Here is a 9,789-nt window from a genome sequence, read left to right as displayed (position 1 = left end):
ATATTTTTTATATTTTATTTTTGTATTCATGTATTATATGAATTGAATGAATGTGTGTTCCTTGTAAAAATAAAAAGTTCTTGCTTATGTTAAAAATGTAGCAGTTTGTTCTTATGTATGTATTTGTGTAGATGTGGCAACTACACAGAGCTTTAGCAATACTGTATGTAATGTAACTATGGTAATGCTAATAAAGTGTAATATGTAATGTGAAGCGCTTTGAGCATTTGGGAGAGCGCTCTAATAACTGTAATTAATTATTATTGTTATTATTATAATAATAAAGCTATTGAATTGAATGAGATAAAGAGAGAGCCTGCTTCCTTATTTGAATAATGCTGCCTTAAAGTGCTTCTCCTACATTCGCCTTCCGAACTTAAGAGATCACAAATAAGATTGTTTGTGTGTATTCTAGTAACTTTCAGGTTCAAAATACAATGAAAACAAACTTGTAGTTTTAGCTTTTGATATTCTATAAATTATGGGGATATGTTCAGCTTGTGTGTTGTTTAGATTAGAAACAAAATAATGCAACTCTATGTGTGTGTGATATTTTCATGCCTTTTCCAATTCAGGCCCGACATAAATAGAAGCCTAAAACCTTTGCATGGGGTGAATATATAATACACTTTTTTAGACGATGAAACAATAATTGCTGATCTTAATTCAAACGTTTCTGGAAGTTCAATAGAACGAAAATTAAAAACAGTTATTTTAGATGACACAGCTAACGTTGGAATATTTCGAGCCGTGCCTGAATGCACCTCTGCCCAGCGTTTGCTCGCGCCAGAAAGACATTTAAACCGCCGCTGTGTCTCCGCTCCCTCAGAAAATCATAAATATAGGCAGCTCCTATCAACCGATTGTTCAGTGTCGGAAAGTCCTACAAAAATGGTGAGTACTGACGAACAAAACAATTATATAAATAATAAAACTACCGGTAATTAGATTTTTTGCCGTTGAAATCCTGTTTATGTGCCTAAATTGTGGTAGCTTTAGTCCAAACAGTTGGCGCAGTTTAAATCATAACGGTTGAAATTGGCCGTTAAAACGGAACTTTCATCGCTTTAAACTACAGTCAAAGATACTGTATCGACATCTGGGCATTTCTCTCTCTCCAGTTTAATAGGAATAAAAGCATACAGTATAAAACAGTATGCGAAAAACTGTTTTCCCATCTTTGTGGGTTTGGAAGACATAAGGCTGGGCATTACTGTAAGCCGGCGAGCTAGAAGAATGCATCAGATAACGACCTGTCCATGAACGTTACAGAAAGGCAGGGCTTTGCAGCAGGGAGGAGAGATGTTGCTCGTTTTGGGAGGGGCAGACAGGAACACGTGACTCGGCACAAAGTCACTAGGGCTGCAGTCTAATAGTCCAAAAATCAGCTCCTAAGTTCTAACCCTATCGTCTATTACTGAAACGTTAAGGGATAGTGGATAGGAGAATTCAAAAGGATTTAGGAGAAGAGACTGCGGTACTTTAGAGAATCCGACTGCACTTTCACTATCCGTCGTGTTTATGATGCTCCAGTGGACGTCCTGAATGTGCGTCTGCTGCTGTGGGGTAACCATGGAAACTACAGTTTTCTATACAGCGGACTACAACATGGATGTTCAATAAGAACGAGGGACTACTGTAAACTCATCTAGAGACTCTGCACCGTGCTCTGATGCTGTTGCTTTATGCTTTATGAACGTGGACAACAGAGAAACATATTCTTCATGACCAAAGTTGGAATTTAAATAAAAAAGGTCCACATTAATACAAATGGTCCCAATACGTATGATTGAATGAAAATATCTTAAAATCAATACAAATGTATTTATTATAAACGTTAGTCCTTAACATCTATCACTGTGTATATCACCATTCAAACATCTTTTAAAAGTTGAACAAACCCCACACAGCTCAGTAAAGACAGTGAAATGTTGACTTTATTTGATCATTTCAGTAAAAACTAACGTTCATATTTCTCTTTTTGATTATAATACTGATGAACGTTCAAAACAAAGCACTTTGGCAACTTACCACATACGTTTTAAAATGCTTAATAAGCAACGTAACTTTCATGATATTATTTCTCTGCCATAATCGTTTGTTTCCGTGAACGGCCGACTGTGGCAAATGCTGCGACTGCAAGGCATTGTGGGGCAGCACTTTCTCCTCTCCTTTCGGTGAGGGAGGTCCAGTGGTTCCTAAGCTAAAGGAGGTTATAAAGGAAGTTTGAAACCTCCTTTCCTATCATCTACAGCAGTGGTTCCCAAACTTTTTGTGCCCAAGTTACACCAAAGGACAAGTAAAAATCTCAAGGCACACCTATTGTGCAAAATAGCCCTTATAACACGTGTTATCACTCATATCATGTGAAATATCTGTAAATGTGCATAATTATTTACTAATGCCAAATAAAATGTGACAAAGACAACTATATTACTCATGAAATATTTATTAACGAAATATTTCAGAAATTAATTTGAAACTGTATCAAATTAGGCTTCATCAAAGCAGCAACACACTCATTTAAACCAGACAGGTCACAACATTCAAAATGAGGCAAAGGAAACTCAGCAGAAATTCAGCACAGAGAACTGTCAATGCAAGGAAGCTGCATTGTCCATGGTCCTGAACTACAAATTATAAATGTAACATTTCAGCAATCAGCATTGAAACATGTGCTATTGTAAATATTTTGCCGACTTACAAATTAGTGAGATACATGTGCCTGTCGGGGCGCGCAGAATGTTTTAATCCTTGGTGGCACTGAGGAGAGGGCCACTCGCAAGTCCTGTTCAACAGAGAGCCGTGACCTCCTGTTGTTCTTCATGTAAATCAGAGTAGAGAACGCCAACTCCAGAGATGGGGTCGTTACTAAAAAAAAATGTAATATATTACACTACTTCGTTACTATCTACATAAAGTAACTCGTTATTTTACTCGCCGAGCACGTACGAACTGCACATGCGTGAGTGGCAATAACTTTCCTTACCAGCAGGCGGCGGTAGTGTGTATTCGTCATTCAAAACAGGCAACAACCGGAAGACAGAAGAAGAAAAGACTGCGTGATATAAACAAACAACAAATAGCTTGTACGGTAGCTTCACCTTAGCATGTGTTCTTTGCAGGTGTGTGTTGAGGTTTGACCACGTGGTGTTTCCAGCAGTGGATAACAGCTTCTGGCCTGGACACAGTTTGCACCTCACCGTCACATTCCTGTCTATTCTTCGGACGAACTCAAAATAATGGGCATACCTTAACCCCTCGAGAGTTATCGCTGACTCAGCCATGTTTATGCAGCACTGCACGTGGAGATGTGGACGCGCAAGTCGCGCAGATTGCATACATATAAAGCTACAAAGTACTGATATAGTAAATTAAAAAATAATTATTTTTGTGTAGTTGTATATTGCAATAATAACGTATGGTTGTCACAAAATCCCACGGCACACCCGGACGCTCTATCGTTATTCCAACCCAGTTTAGATTTTGCTTCCGCATTACGCAAGAACGTAGCTCTACGCGATAGCGTCATAGCCTTCTTCTTCGGCTGTTATAGCGGTCGCGGTAAAGCAGGATGAATAGTTGTTTTTTGTCTTTCCAAAGGATTTGTTGACTGAAAGTAAACGATCCTGTTTGTTTGTTGACTGAAAGTAAACGATCCTGTTTGTTTGTTGACTGAAAGTAAACGATCCTGTTTGTTTGTTGACTGAAAGTAAACGATCCTGTAATCAAAGCCATATCGAAGATTCCTGAAATTGTATTACTGGTGTTTTATCATCTATAAATAGCCTGTGTGTATTCTCAAATGTCGTTTTCAGGACAAACAAAAGACGTTTTAAATATCTTATCATATCAGCAGAATATTGAATATAACCTTGACTATTACTGTGCACTTCATTTATTTGACAGCATTATTTAATGATACTATTTTATATATATATATATATATATATATATATATAATGATACTATTTTATATATACATTTATTCATATACACACACACACACTTATATGTACTCACACATGTATTTATTCATAAATATACACAGATGTATTCATTCATTTATACACACACAGCATTATTTAATGATACTGTTTTATATATATATACACACATTTATAAACATATAAACACACACTTATATGTACTCACACATGTATACACACAGATGTATTCATTCATTTATACACACACTCACATACACTTTATATTAATTCATTTGTACACACACACACATACATACATATATATATATATATATAAACAACACAATATAATAAAAGTATTGAGTATTTCTACACTCTGGTACTTGTACCTTTACTCAAGTACAGTACAAGATCTTATCACTTCTTACACCTCTGGAAAGCACTTTTATGTAAAGGAATACATTTTTATAAATGTCCCAACATTTCATTTTTATATTTTACAAACGTTTATATGTTATTAATGTCAAATGTTATATGTTGTATTATATAACAAAATAGACATTAAATAAAATATTAAATAGATACCTTTACATCCTAAACAGAAGGTCAAAACGTTAATATGTTACATGACAAACAAAAAAACGAAACATTATATAGGCTATATATACAGATGTTTGCTAATGTATCCCTCTTATATCCATCAGGAATTCATATTAAATGATGAATTAACATTACCTCAGCACTGCATAAGTGTGGTCGTCAGTCATATTGACAAAGAAGCACTATTTTATTATTATAATTATGGGCGTTTAAAAGGACGGTATTTCGCTTGTCAGATTCATATTTGCCGCCCATAGAGATGTAACGCCAGGTTGCTATAACAGCCGAAGAAGAAGGCTATGACGCTATCGCGTAGAGCTACGTTCTTGCGTAATGCGGAAGCAAAATCTAAACTGGGTTGGAATAACGATAGACGCTGACAGGACTCGCAAACTGGTGAGCTCTTCATCTCATTACATGTTGCAAGTGAAGCCTTTAAAATAAAAACATATTTCGATTGATGGCAAAACATTTAAAACCATTATCCCTTATTTCCAGGCTGACCACTGCACAGGGCTCCAGGGTTTCCTGATCTTCCACTCCTTTGGAGGAGGAACCGGCTCTGGCTTCACCTCCTTGCTGATGGAGCGTCTCTGACGACTACGGCAAGAAGTCCAAGCTTGAGTTTGCGGTTTACCCCGCCCCCCAGGTGTCCACCGCTGTGGTGGAGCCCTACAACTCCATCCTGACCACCCACACCACCCTGGAGCACTCCGACTGTGCCTTCATGGTGGACAATGAGGCCATCTACGACATCTGCCGCAGGAACCTGGACATCGAGCGCCCTACCTACACCAACCTCAACAGGCTGATTGGACAGATCGTCTCCTCCATCACCGCCTCCCTGCGCTTCGATGGTGCCTTGAATGTGGATCTGACTGAGTTCCAGACCAACCAGCCTTACCCTCGTATCCACTTCCCTCTGGTCACTTACGCCCCAGTTATCACCGCAGAGAAGGCCTACCATGAGCAGCTGTCGGTGGCTGACATCACCAACGCCTGTTTCGAGCCAACCAACCAGATGGTGAAATGCGACCCCCGCCACGGCAAGTACATGGCCTGCTGCCTCCTGTACCGTGGTGATGTGGTGCCCAAAGATGTCAACTCTGCCATCGCCACCATCAAAATCAAGCGCACCATCCAGTTTGTGGACTGGTGGGCATCAACTACCAGCCCGTGTTCCTGGAGGAGACCTGGCCAAGGTGCAGAGGGCCATGTGCATGCTGAGCAACACCACCGCCATCGCAGAGGCCTGGGCTCGCCTGGACCACAAGTTCGACCTGATGTACGCCAAGAGGGCCTTCGTTCACTGGTACGTTGGAGAGGGGATGGAGGAGGGAGAGTTCTCGGAGGCCAGAGGATATGGCTGCCCTGGAGAAGGATTATGAGGAGGTGGGCACCGACAGCGTGGGGGACGAAGGAGAAGAAGGGGAGGAGTACTAAGTCACTGAAACATCTGTGGTGAAGACTCTGACCCTCCAGAGCCTGGACGACCATCTCTTTAGCTTGGCTTCAGTTATTTTGGCACGTGACTCAAGATTTTAAACTCTTAACGATGAAGGACACCGTAATGTTTAACTAGGTTTTTTTTTTTAAAAACAGGGTTCAGCTGTTGCATCTGGTGACTTACATTTTTTTTGTATCTTTCTATTTTCTTTTGAGTCATTCCAAATGTTGGTTAACTGCATTGTTCTGACAGGCATTGATGATGGGATGCCAGGCCGGGGGAGGCAACCTGTACACTGACTAAACCATTTCAATAAAGTGCACCTGTGTTCCGACATGACATCTGCCTCTTCCATTAAATGACTTTATATCAAGGTGAATGTGACTTCCCTATCTGGTACAGAAAATAACACGATATATTTTTCAATGATGATGAGAACATTTTTTTTTTTTTTAAAGGACCATTCAATCGAATTTTCAAATGTTATGGCGTGTGAGATCCGAGTCAAAATAATTAAAATGACTGAGTTAAACCTCAACTAAACAGACACACATCTGCTTTAAGGAAGTTAGTGCATACTCATGCCTACAATTAAATGTTCCTATATGACCCAATGCAAATGTACTTGCTATTCACTTTGCAATTACTCATTTGATTAAATATAATGTGACTATAAATAAAATACAGACAGCGGAGATAAATACTCTTAACATTTGTCGCTCGTGCTTTTAGTGCACATCTTTCAACTAAAAGAGCTATTTATCTGCTTACTTTGATCAGTGTCTCCTTCAGGCTTTATGCTGACCTCTTTACTGCAGTGTTAACTTGATCAGCTTTGAAATGATCAATTAAACGCAGACCCCACTGAGCTCAGATCCGTCACTTATTGATGCACAGAAGACTTTGTGTCCTTCTAACCTCATATTTTATTATCATTTGTGATTATGCTCTCCTGAGATTGTTTACAAGCTATAAAAACCAGTGATGAGAAAATTGACAAATCAGAAAGTGTTTTTGGGAGGTGTGTGGCGCAGTGGCCTAGTGCGTTGGTGTTCAGATCAGGGGAGCACAGGTTCAAACCCCACTGCATGTCGTTGTTTCTGGGCAAGACACTTCACCCCAAATTGCTCCTGTGGGGGTTGTCCACAGTATTGAGTATGTAAGTCGCTTTGGATAAAACCGTCTCACAAATAACATGTATTGTTTTTCCTCTCCGAACACACATACAACTAAGATCGCAGGCGTGTTCTCCGAGGCAAGAAAGTTGAACACATAGGATTTTATGGAGAAATACTCCTGTTCAAATGTAATGATTAAGACAGGGCCGGCCCTGACCAATTTGCCGCCCTAGGCGAGATTTTAGATGGCGCCCCCCCCCCCCATTTTTTTAAGTGCATCATCAATAGGCTCATCTGGAGACTCATAACCAAACTGCCGTTTTGTGGATCTCAACCGCTTTTGCTTGAGAACAGACTCCACGTTCATCTCCTCTGCAGTTGTCTGTGCATCAGAAAATCCAGTCCTTCTGTAGCAGGTGAGGGAATCTCCTGTTTTCTTCAGCAGGTCGACAGCCACATCTAACTGCATGGAGGGTGACTGCATCAGTTTGCTCACATGCTGGATCTTGTAGAGCAGGGGTGCCCACACTTTTTGGGCTGGTGAGCTACTTTTGAAATGACCAGCTCACCGAGGTCTACCAACCAAAAATAAAATCCCAAATTGCAAGGGTTGCTGAATCCATCCATCCATCCATCTTCTTCCGCTTATCCGTGGTCGGGTCGCGGGGGTAGCAGTTCCAGCAGAGAGCCCCAAACTTTCTTTTCCCTGGCGACATCAACCAGCTCTGACTGGGGGATCCCAAGGCGCTCCCAGGCCAGCGAAGAGATATAATCCCTCCACCTGGTCCTAGGTCTACCCCTTGGTCTCTTCCCAGCTGGACGTGCCTGGAACACCTCCCTAGGGAGGCGCCCAGGTGGCATCCTAACTAGGTGCCCGAACCACCTCAACTGGCTCCTTTCGACGCGAAGGAGGAGCGGCTCAACTCCGAGTCCCTCCCTGATGACCGAACTTCTCACCTTATCCCTAAGGGAGACACCAGCCACCCTGCGGATAAAACCCATCTCGGCCGCTTGTATCCGCGATCTCGTTCTTTCGGTCATGACCCATCCTTCATGACCATAGGTGAGGGTAGGAACGAAAATGGCCCGGTAGACAGAGAGCTTTGCCTTCTGGCTCAGCTCCCTTTTCGTCACAACGGTGGCGGTAAAGCGACTGCAGTACCGCTCCCGCTGCTCCGATTCTCCGGCCCATCTCACGCTCCATTGTTCCCTCACTCGAGAACAAGACCCCGAGATACTTGAACTCCTTCACTTGGGGTAAGGACTCATTCCCTACTTGAAGTGGACAGTCCATCGGTTTCCTGCTGAGAACCATGGCCTCAGATTTGGAGGTGCTGATCCTCATCCCAGCCGCTTCACACTCGGTTGCGAACCGATCCAGTGAGTGCTGAAGGTCGCAGACCGATGAAGCCATTAGAACCACATCATCTGCAAAAAGCAGTGGTGCAATCCTTAGTCCACCGAACTGCAGACCCCCTCCCCCATGACTACGCCTCGAAATCCGATCCATGTATATTACAAACAGGATTGGTGACAAAGCGCAGCCCTGGCGGAGGCCAACCCTCACCGGAAATGGGTCCGACTTACTGCCGAGGACCCGGACACAGCTCTCGCTTTGGGAGTACAGAGATTGGATGGCCCTGAGTAGAGACCCCCTCACCCCATACTCCCGCAGCACCTCCCACAGTAACTCCCTGGGAACTCGGTCATACGCCTTCTCCAAGTCTACAAAACACATGTAGACCGGATAAGCGTATTCCCAGGCCCCCCTCCAGGATCCTTGCGAGAGTAAAAAGCTGATCCGTCGTTCCACGACCAGGACGGAATCCGCATTGTTCCTCCTCAATCTGAGGTTCGACAATCGGCCTGACCCTCCTTTCGAGTACCTTAGAGTAAACTTTCCCGGGGAGGCTGAGTAGTGTGATGCCTCTGTAATTGGCACACACCCTCTGATCCCCCTTTTTAAAAAGGGGGACCACCACCCCGGTCTGCCACTCCTTCGGTACTGTTTCCGACTTCCACGCAACGTTGATGAGACGTGTCAACCATGACAGTCCCTCAACACCCAGAGCCTTCAGCATTTCCGGGCGGATCTCATCCACCCCCGGGGCTTTGCCACTGTGGAGTTGTTTGACGACCTCAGTGACCTCCCCCCGGGAGATTGGTGTTGATCCCCCGTCATACTCCAGCTCTGCCTCTAACATAGAGGGCGGAGTTGTCGGGTTCAGGAGTTCCTCAAAGTGTTCCTTCCAACGCCCTAACACTCCATCAGTTGAGGTCAACAACATCCCATCCTTACTGTACACAGCTTGGATGGTTCCCTGCTTCCCCCTCCTGAGGTGTCGGACAGTTTTCCAGAACAACTTTGGTGCCGCCCGAAAGTCCTTCTCCATGTCTTCTCCGAACTTCTCCCACACCCGCTGCTTTGCCTCGGCCACGGATGAGGCTGCTGCCCTTCGGGCCTGTCGGTACCTTGCAACTGCCTCGGGAGTCCCCCGGGATAACAAATCCCTGAAGGCCTCCTTCTTCAGTCGGACGGCTTCCCTGACCACCGGTGTCCACCAGGAGGTTCGAGGGTTACCGCCCCTTGAGGCACCTAGGACCTTGAGACCACAGCTCCCCGCCGCGGCTTCGGCAATAGAGGCTTTGAACACCGACCACTCTGGTTCAATGTCCCCAACCTCCACAGGAATGC

At 43.5% G+C, this 9,789-nt stretch overlaps 1 pseudogene; it reads left to right on the top strand.

Annotated features, from left to right (window-relative positions):
* Nucleotides 1-4,828: 4,828 nt before the first annotated feature.
* Nucleotides 4,829-6,315, top strand: LOC117562056 (annotated as a pseudogene).
* The last annotated feature ends 3,474 nt before the right edge of the window (nucleotides 6,316-9,789 follow it).

This window comes from Gymnodraco acuticeps, unplaced genomic scaffold, assembly GCF_902827175.1.
Source record: "Gymnodraco acuticeps unplaced genomic scaffold, fGymAcu1.1, whole genome shotgun sequence".
NCBI classification, from domain to species: domain Eukaryota; kingdom Metazoa; phylum Chordata; class Actinopteri; order Perciformes; family Bathydraconidae; genus Gymnodraco; species Gymnodraco acuticeps.
The sequence above is the reverse complement of the archived record's forward strand: the minus strand, read 5'-3'. Positions and strand labels throughout refer to the sequence as shown.